Raw genomic sequence first — 9,213 nt, 5'->3', positions numbered from 1 at the left:
TACAGCAGCCCACTCCAAAGTCTCCAGCTTACTCAATTGCCAATTGGTATTTGAATAGATACAAGGGTGGTTTGATGAGTAAGTTTTGGAAAACAGGTACTGCACGTAATACAGGAACAGAATGTCTTTCACAATCTGTGGTGCTATCACCTTCTCTTACAGGGTTGCTCTACACAACCAGAAAAAAAAAAGGCTTTTATTGTTAGTTGCGGAAGTCATGTCCAACCCATTGTGACCCCATGGACAACATTCCTCCAGGCCTTGATATTATCATCTTCTGGAGCTCACTCCGTTTCAGTGACTCCATCCAGCCACCTCATTGTCTGCCGTTTCCTTTTCCTTTTGCCCTCAGTCGTTCCCAGCATTAGGCTCTTCTCCAGGGAGTCCTTCCTTCTCATTAGGTGACCAAAGTATTTGAGATTCATCTTCAGGATCTGGCCTTCTAAGAGTAGTCAGGGTTGATCTCTAGGACTGACCCATTGGATCATCTTGCAGTCCAAGGGACTCGCAGGAGTTTTTCCCAGCACCAGAGTTCAAAGGCTTCAATTCTTTGGTGCTCAGCCTTTCTCATACTTTATTATAAACACACACCCGCATCCAAATAATTGGTGCAGGTTTCCCACCCAAAATAATTCCAGAAGAATAAAAGCAAACATTAGCCTTGATTGGCAGGGTTGATTAGAAGAGAAAGATTTGAGTTCTAGAGTTCTGCCTCATTTGTTGAGATGTCCAAAACAGCAGAATGCAATCCCAGCTAAGATCTCCCTTGGCTCAGATGGTGATCACAGGGGGGACATTAAATTCGAGAGCAAGGCTGGAAGTCAGCCTTTTCATCTTCAGGATCTGCCCTTCTAAAGAGCAGTCAGGGTTGATCTCCACTAGGACTGACCCGTTGGATTGCCCCACAGTCCAAGGGACTCGCAGGAGTCTTTTCCAGCACCAGAGTTCAAAGGCCTCCATCCATTCTTTGGCGCTCAGCCTTTCTTATAGTCATTGCATACATTGCAACTGGGAAAACCATAGCCTGGACTATACACACTTTTGCTGGCAGGGTGATGTCTCTGCTTTTTAGTATGCTTAGGAATCTGACTCATAATTCTGGGAGGAAGACTAAAAGTACAATTAATCAGATCCTATCACTTCCAATCGATTAGGATCGCTAACATGATTGCCAACGTCTGATGACAGATATGGCACAAGTATCCCTTCCAAAAATCCACTTCCTCATGCTTAAAAAGATTGTGCACTTTGCTAAGTTTATACAGAGGAAGCATAAGACGTTCAGAGCACACTTTGAAACTGCTGGATCACAGGAAGTCTCAAATGCTAAGTGGCAACCCCATTAAATTGAAGTATCCATTAATATGTGTACTTCTAACTGCTCTGTATCGCAAACCATAAAATATGAGTTGGAACACTGGGGGAAGAGTAACATCAGGCTACTTCAAATGGTGCCACATCAGACTGAGTGGATGCGATTTACCAATTTTTATTTTAACCTAAATACCCGGAGTCCCCCAAATTGGCAACTTTAAGACTTGTGGACTTCAACTCCCAGAATTCCCCAGCCAGCATAGCTTGCCAAGTTTGGAGACCTCAGCTGGTCAGAATGTACAGAAATGCAGTAACATGCCAGTTGGGGAAATTAATTCTCAACTTTGGCCAAATCAGTGATCATGAAACCATTGGAGAACTATTTCTGTAATTGTGCTAGAAATGAATTTATAGTTGAACTAATCAGTAATGTGAAGACTTGCACATAGAATGAATAGTACTGGTCTTTAATACATATATGTGTATAAATACATAAAGGTTTACAAAGCCATAAAACAATGTTAAGAGGGGAAAACACAACATACCCAATTATCAAGTTCCAGTAATATACTGTATAAAAAGGACTCCGAAAGGCAGGAGTTCAGGATTATGTCTCTCCTGTTCTTAACAGGTCCTCTCAACAACTTCAGCCATAGATCTCAAGCAGAATCCCCAAAATGTGGCTAAGCAGGGCTTATGAAAGGATAGCTCAGCTGAATTCAAATTATTAGGTTCATCCATGTTCAACAATACATGATCATTTACAAACTAAAGTGAACAAAGAAAAACCAAATAACTCAAAGAGTTTGTACTGTTACCAATACAAATACCAATCACAGGTGCATTTTTGTTCTATAACCCAAGGATCTTCAACCTTGGCAACTTGCTGACTTCAATTCCCAGAATTCCACAGCCAGCAAAGCAAAGCTTTGGAGACCCCTGCTATAACCAACACTGTAAAAGCTGCTGCAGTCTACGTTGCACAAGAATGGATGTTATCCATTCAGTCATGTCTAACTCTTGGTCATTCTATGGGCCAGGACTCTCTGCATCTTCTGATCTTGCTTTTTGCTTTGAGTTGTTCTATGCTCTGCTGGTTCATTAATGCCAGACTTCTATCTGATGCTGCTTGGTCTAACACAGTGATGGCTAACCTATGACACGCGTGTCACTCGTGACACGCCGAGGCACTTTGACTGACACACCTGCTGGTGTGGGGAAAACCTGCACATTTAGAGGCTGCCTGTGCTCTGCTTCAATCCCTGCTTGTTGTGTGGAGGCGTGGTGTCACCGCTGCTGCAAGTTCTTTGCAGCAGAGAACCAGTTTTAACCGCCATAAACTGAGGTTTGTCAGTTTCATTACCTCAGGAACGCTACAGGAGGAAAGGAGATCCATGAGGTTCACAGCCCTGTAAGGTGGCCTTCCGATCTCCACATCCTGCAGCCCTGAGACCAGTGAGATGAGTTTCACAGCCCTGTGTGATCACCCCAGCCCAGTCCGTCATAAACCAAATTATTGATATTTCTTGAAGTGACACACGACCCGAGGAAGGCTACACGATTTTCGACACAGCAAGCTGAAAAGGTTAGCCATCACGGGTCTAACATTTTTATTCCTCCAAGCCTGCTCCAAGTAGTTTTTCTTCCACAGCAATACCGAGAACAGTGGATGCTTTGGGAGTTTTTCCTTTCAAATAACCTAAAAAGCAAATAAAAAATGGAAAAGCAAATAAAAAATAAACATATTTTAGAGTCTAGAAGTAGATTTTTGATAGCTCCAGATCTCAGTAATTCAAATCAACAGAAAAATATCCAATAACTAAAAAAGCCGAAATTTCATTCCCTTGAGGAATAGAATATGATAGGAATAGAACGGATTCTTTTGTCATTTTAAATGTACACTAATCAGCATACATGAAAATGAAATTGTTGCATTCAGCTCTCATAAGCTAACTATTGTACATATAAGCACAGGACACAGAAATATGCAAAATGTGATTCCAATTAACTAATACATTTATACAATTTTATGGTTTATTGCTGTTTTCAGTAAACATTGTACTTCATCTAGACAAGTTGAGGCAACGTACAAATAAAATCCTACATCTGTTTTTCATTTCATTTTATGAAAACATGCAAGGAACTGAACATGCAAGGAACTGAAACACCACATGAGAAAAAACAGCTTAAGAAAAAAAGCACATTAACATAGAGCAGGTCTCCAAACTTGGTAAGACTTGTGGACTTCAACTCCCAGAGCTCTCCAGTCCACAAGTCTTAAAGTTGCCACGTTTGGGGACCCCCTGACATAGAGCATGAAGCGAAGCATACAGCAGAGGGTGTTCAACCTTTTCAAGTTTAAGACTTGTGGACTTTCCAAACTCCTAGAAATCCACAGGAACCCAAGGCTGGACAGAGGGAAGGCATACAACAAGGAAAAGGGAGGATGCGAAACAGAATGTCTCCTGCATGGTTTATCTCCTCTTTCACCGTCCAAAGACTCAGAGAAGCAGTAGGAATATGCAGGCTGCAGACCACGGAGGTCCAACTCGCTCTCCAACAGTGTGGAAGGGGACCATACGTCATAGGGCAGAAGCCTACGCTCCCATACGCCACGTGGACAGAGCTGAGAGAGTGCAACCCCTCCAGGTGTCCCTGTTGGGGGAATACATCAGAGACCACCCTCATTTCTCCAGGAAGGGAGAGGGGGGCACTGGAGCAACATACAGATAGTCCTTGATTTGCAACCTTGAGTTTAATGATTGTTCAAACTTATAGCAACCCTGGGGGGAAACGTGAGTTATATCCTTGTAACTGCAGCATCCCCAGACAAAAATTCAGGCGCTTTGCAAACAGCGTTTGTGAATAGTTGCAGTATCCCAGGATCATTTGCAACCTTCTCAGTTGGCTTTGCACAAGCCAAGTCAATTGGGAAGGACAACTGGATTGTTAAAATTGGTGATTCACTAATGTGGCCAAAAAAAAAGGTAGTAGAAGAGGCCAACTCATTCAACCTTGCATGCCATGAAAAATTCTGGTCCCCTTGTGTTATGACTCGAGAGCGATCAGACTATCTGAAAGCTTTCACTAGACATCCTGCAAGACCATCCCCATTTAAAGGCCTGTTACAATGTAAGCAATTCACTGGGGGGAAAAAAGCATCACCCGAGTACCTGAGAAACAGGGGCTTCAAAATATTTCTCCCACCATTTCAAGACCCGAGTTGCCACTGCCGTCTTCCTGGTTGGGCTTTCAAAAGGCCTGCTGAAATACACAATTAGAAACACAAAACAGCAAGTTTAACATCTTCAGTCTGTGGCTCTTGCTGGGTTGTAAAAAAGTTTGCCTCCTCCTCCTTCACCGTTTTTTTAAAGGCACCACTTGAATACGCAGAAATGACAAGGAAGCAAGCAGACATTGTCTCCTGCATGGTTTATCTCCTCTGTCACGGTCCAGAGACTCAGAGAAGCAGTAGGAATATGCAGGCTGCAGACCACGGAGGTCCAACTCGCTCTCCAGCAGCGTGGAAGGGGACCATATGTCACGGAGCCCGGAGGCCTACACTCCCATACGCCACATGGACAGAGCTGAAGAGACCGCAGTCTCTCCAGGTGTCCCCGCCGGATTGTTACAGGAACCACAAATTCCTGCCTTTCTTTTTTTTTTTGTTGTTTTAATGTATTTTTATTGTTTACAACTGTATCAAACACAGTGCAGCCGTTTTGGCATTAGTCTGCCATATAGAAATATTACTAAACCATTATTGAAATAATTGGTACAGTATTTTCATTCTACACCTATTCACCCTATTTTTGTTCCGACCTTCCTCCATTTTATTTTTTTGCAACCAGTGAAAAAACTTATTCCAAATATCGTAAGATTCTGATTCCCCCCCACCCCCTATTTTTCAGTTGTAGTCTAGCAGATTCTGCACAAACCATTATTTTCCTTATTATTTCTCTTTTTGGTGGTATATTTTCATTTTCAAGTTCCTGCCTTTCTGGAAGCATGGTTAGTCTTCATGATTCAGATTACTGTGGCTCAAGATAAAACGAAACACACACAAAAAAATAAGCGGCCAATTGTTTTCTAAAAAGCCACCTCTCGCCTTTAAAATCACTTGCAATTACAGACATTCTAGAAATCAGCATTTCGGGATGCCCCGTGTGCTATTTTTTAAATAGACACTTCCAGAAAAAGTAACTTCAATTATGTTTGCAAAGCTGTCTAATGGGAGGGAAAAAAATTTTTTTGCGCCAGTCCAGATGTTACACCAAAATTCTCAGTCACTTTCACCAGCAGAAATAGCAAGGGATGATTCAGCCAAATTCTAAAGCACTATAAGATCGTATCCTTCCAAGTTCCGACTTTGGTTTTTAAGTACTGGAGGCTAAACTCAATGTGTCGGCTTGCAAGCCTATGCCTTTAACCCCACTGTTGTAGGTTTGTTCCTGGTTAAGTTTTTCAACACACCTGAAATAAATGACCAGGCTACAGTTAATGGCATGTTTGTTGCAGTCCAGCTAGGGGCCTATGACATCTAGGAAAACAATCTAGTGCTAAAAGTTCTGTTGTTGAAAGTTCGGCTAACACTGACTTGTTACCTATATGCTCAAAGGATGCCAACCTGCCCCTATACAACTAAAAGAGCTCAAGGCAAGCCCATACCTTCTGCTTTTGAACCAGATTAGATTCACAGCATTGAACCTTGTCCCATCCTCTGAAACTGGTCGGAACAGCAAACAAGGTACGTCCTCAAGTGTCAGGAGATGCATAGGATCTTCCAGGAATAGCAGAATTCAACCAAACCAGAAGGCTGCCTGCGTGTAAAAGAAACCAGAGTGTGTGACATTGTTAGTTTTTCAAATCTTACTTCACAATGGGTGAAGAAACTTAACTGGAACAGGTCTGTACTTTTTCCCAATTTCTTGTATACTGTCATTCTTTTGAGGGAATTGGGGCGTTCCCACCAACTACGTAAACGGTTCTGGTCTTTAATAAGTGTGTGTAGATATATATATAGTTTTACAAAGCCATAAACCAATGTTAAGAGGGGAAAACACAAATATCAAGTTTCAGTAATTACACACAAAAAGGACTGACAAAGGAAGAGGAATTCAGGATTATGTTCCACCTTGTTTTGTTTAACATTTCTTCTCAACCCAATTTGTTCAGCATAAGCCAGTCCCAGTCACAGCAGTGGAATCAAACAGAATCCCCAAAATTTGGTTAAGCAGGGTTTGTTAAAGCATAGCTTGGCTGAATTCCAGTTAGTAGGCTCATAGATGCTCAACTATTCTTATTTACAAAATAAACAGGTTCTCACAGCAAATAGAAAAACCAAATAACACGAAGAGTTTGTACTGTTTAATCACAGACCCAGTTTTGTTCTATAACCAACCGTGTAATTGCTGCTGCAGTCTACGTTGCACAGCATGAAGATGCTCAGTCATGCCAAACTCTTGGCCATTCTATGGGCCGGAACTCTGCATCTTCTGATCTTGCTTTGCTTTTGAGTTGTCCTGTGCTCTGGTTGGTTCATTAATGCCGGACTTTTTTCTATCTGATGCTGCTTGGTCTAACATTTTTATTCCTCCAAGCCTGATCCAAGTAGTTTTTCTTCCAAAGCAATACCAAGAACAGTGGATGCTTTGGGAGTTTTTCCTCCTTTCAAATAACCTGACATGGAAAAGCAAAACAAAAAATAACCATATTTTAGAGTCCAGAAATAGGTTTTTGATAAGCTCCAGATCTCAGTAATTCGATTCAGTAGAAAAATAAACATTAACTCAAAGCAGGAATGTCATCCCTTTGAGGTCATACAAAAGTATGATCCCAATTAACTAATACATTTATACCATGCTGTGGTTTATTGCTGTTTTCAGTAAATATCGTACTTCATCTAGAGTTGGTTGAACAACTTGAGGCAACTTACAAAAATAAAATCCTACATGTTTTCATTTGTATGAAAATACTTAAGGAACTCCAGTTCAAAATCCAGAAACCTCGCAACTAAGAAAAAAACATATTAGTATGGAACATGAAGAGAAGCAGAGCAGGAGTTTGACCTTGACAATTTTAGGACCTGTGGACTTCCTACTCCCAGAAAGCAAAAGGTATTAAAACGTAGCCAAGGCTGGACCTCCCAGGCATAGAACAAGGAGAGGATAAAAACAGAATGTCTCCTGCATGGTTTATCTCCTCTTTCATGGTCCAAAGACTCAGAGAAGCAGTAGGAATATGCAGGCTGCAGACCACGGAGGTCCAACTCGCTCTCCAACAGTGTGGAAGGGGACCATACGTCATAGGGCAGAAGCCTACGCTCCCATACGCCACATGGACAGAGCTGAGAGAGTGCAACCTCTCCAGGTGTCCCTGTTGGATCCAATTATGTTTACTACATAATTACTACTTACTACTATGGGCAATCTTTTATTCAAGGGAAGGATGTCCTTGCTCCTAAATTAAGGAAGATACGATATATTTACCTTAATTAAGCTTTGCAATCTGGAAATTACTTAGGCACAAGTACATTATTTTTGAGCAGTTAGGTCTTTTTTTAAAAAATAATAACAATAAGCTGAGTTGGAGGCTGGAACCAGTTTTAGACAGCTATCCATCAAAACTTAAAAAATAAAAGAAAATTATCAATACCTTTATGTTTCAAAGTCTTCATCTTTGAGCTAAACTGTATTTTCAACAACATCAAACAAAAGCCAACGAAGACCTTCCCTGCAATAAAACTTACATTAGAAATGAATGCAACCACCATTGACACTAAGCAATGCATATAGCACATTAGAAATGAGTCTGTAAACAATGGCAACCCATGCCATAACATATTTACAGATACAGCCAAGCTGATTTGGGAGCTATAGTTTATGCTTAAAATGTGCAAACCCAGATAAGATTGTAAGTAGTTCTATAAATAATGAAGACACAACTCAACAATGCCATGTACATAATTGTGCACTATCACAACTTCTGAGCACATTAAAGCTCAACTTTAAGCAAACTTTCATAAGAACTTTTCTTTTAATCAATGTGGCACACATAAGAGTTAGACTGAAGAAAATAACTCAACTTGCTTTCTTTAAGCTCATCATTCATATATTATTTCAAATAATTCAGAATCTGCTATTCCCTTTAAAGAGACTTGCAGTACCAATTCAATTAAAGTAAGTATCCAACAGACGTAATCCTATCAGTTTTGCCCATCACTTCCGCATGGGAAAGCGCGGGGGGGGGAATATATATTTTAATTCTAATTTGGGGATGGACGGACAGCTACAGTGCATCCTTATCTGCGTACGATGCACTTCGCCCTTTTTCTACTTCAAGACTCCATGAAGTTACCTTAATTAAAAATAGAGGACTTCTAACTGCCTCTCCTTTAAGCCTCTTATAAGGTCGAGCCTTCATTCATTCGTGCAATTTTTAACGGCCACTGTAATTGTTGCTATCGATGCACGGCTATCTAAAGCCTCCCGAAACCGCGATGGGTCGGGAAGGGCATAAAGTTAATAAATACATTAATAATTCTGGATGTGAAATCCTACGTAATCTTTTATGTTAATACAATGTTAACTATGCGACTGCCGCCACCGCCCTATTTAGCGAGAGCTCCCATCGACCCAGCTCACCTCCTTTCGCCACGTGCCAAAGAAAGAACGAAACGCCCACCGACGCTGATAATTATAGTGCGCTGAGGATGCCGGGAAAAGCCAATGTCGCATGCGCAGAAGAAACCCTGTTGAAGGTGATCAAACGAAAACCAATGAGATTCGATTGGATGTGTATCACGCAACCTTCATTTCCGGTTCTCATGCGGTACCTCAGAGTGCGGGACAAATTATTATTATTATAGCCAAAACCACCCAAGCTGGCGACGCTTGCCTC

At 41.3% G+C, this 9,213-nt stretch overlaps 1 long non-coding RNA gene and 3 other non-coding genes across 4 annotated transcripts; all 4 read right to left on the bottom strand.

Moving 5' to 3' along the window:
- Window positions 1-1,760: 1,760 nt before the first annotated feature.
- LOC113437486 (uncharacterized) lies at window positions 1,761-9,002 on the bottom strand. The gene is made up of 7 exons (XR_015744786.1): window positions 8,958-9,002; window positions 7,969-8,046; window positions 6,716-6,993; window positions 5,983-6,134; window positions 4,488-4,578; window positions 2,912-3,013; window positions 1,761-2,448 (listed from the first exon to the last, which is right to left on the bottom strand). It is a non-coding gene; the product is annotated as an uncharacterized LOC113437486 (long non-coding RNA).
- Window positions 3,771-3,976, bottom strand: LOC113437745 (small nucleolar RNA SNORA73 family). Its single transcript, XR_003374287.2, has one exon. It is a non-coding gene; the product is annotated as a small nucleolar RNA SNORA73 family (small nucleolar RNA).
- LOC113437746 (small nucleolar RNA SNORA73 family) lies at window positions 4,730-4,938 on the bottom strand. Its single transcript, XR_003374288.2, has one exon. It is a non-coding gene; the product is annotated as a small nucleolar RNA SNORA73 family (small nucleolar RNA).
- On the bottom strand, window positions 7,491-7,696 carry LOC113437744 (small nucleolar RNA SNORA73 family). The gene has a single exon (XR_003374286.1). It is a non-coding gene; the product is annotated as a small nucleolar RNA SNORA73 family (small nucleolar RNA).
- Window positions 9,003-9,213: the final 211 nt, after the last annotated feature.

This window comes from Pseudonaja textilis, chromosome 10, assembly GCF_049901715.1.
Source record: "Pseudonaja textilis isolate UNSWEBS1 chromosome 10, rPseTex1.2, whole genome shotgun sequence".
NCBI classification, from domain to species: Eukaryota; Metazoa; Chordata; class Lepidosauria; order Squamata; family Elapidae; genus Pseudonaja; species Pseudonaja textilis.
The sequence above is the reverse complement of the archived record's forward strand: the minus strand, read 5'-3'. Positions and strand labels throughout refer to the sequence as shown.